This window comes from Geospiza fortis, unplaced genomic scaffold, assembly GCF_000277835.1.
Source record: "Geospiza fortis unplaced genomic scaffold, GeoFor_1.0 scaffold85, whole genome shotgun sequence".
NCBI lineage: Eukaryota > Metazoa > Chordata > Aves > Passeriformes > Thraupidae > Geospiza > Geospiza fortis.
In genome coordinates this window covers 2055188-2055399 of record NW_005054358.1, presented here as the reverse complement: position 1 = coordinate 2055399, position 212 = coordinate 2055188, and the positions used below count along the sequence as shown (strand labels likewise).

The 212-nt window shown below is 58.5% G+C and overlaps 1 protein-coding gene across 9 annotated transcripts in view; it reads right to left on the bottom strand.

The window, feature by feature from the left end:
* Nucleotides 1-212, bottom strand: part of EHMT1 (euchromatic histone lysine methyltransferase 1) — a 78507-nt gene that overhangs the window by 15603 nt on the left and 62692 nt on the right. The gene's annotated exons all lie outside the window — the stretch shown is intronic.

The window sequence follows — 212 nt, the reverse complement described above, 5'->3', positions numbered from 1 at the left end:
GTTGTTTAAAACTCCGTGGTTTTGGGGGTTCCTTCCTCAGCTCTGCACCTGCAGCGTTCAGCGTGTGGCTGCCATCCCCACCCTGCTCTGGCTGAATGGGGATGCCAGGGTGGACAGGGAAACCTCAGAGCAGCCAAACAGGGAGCTCTCACTCCATCCACCTCTGCGCACCAAGGATGGGGAGGCTGCACACAAGGCAATCCATCACCTTC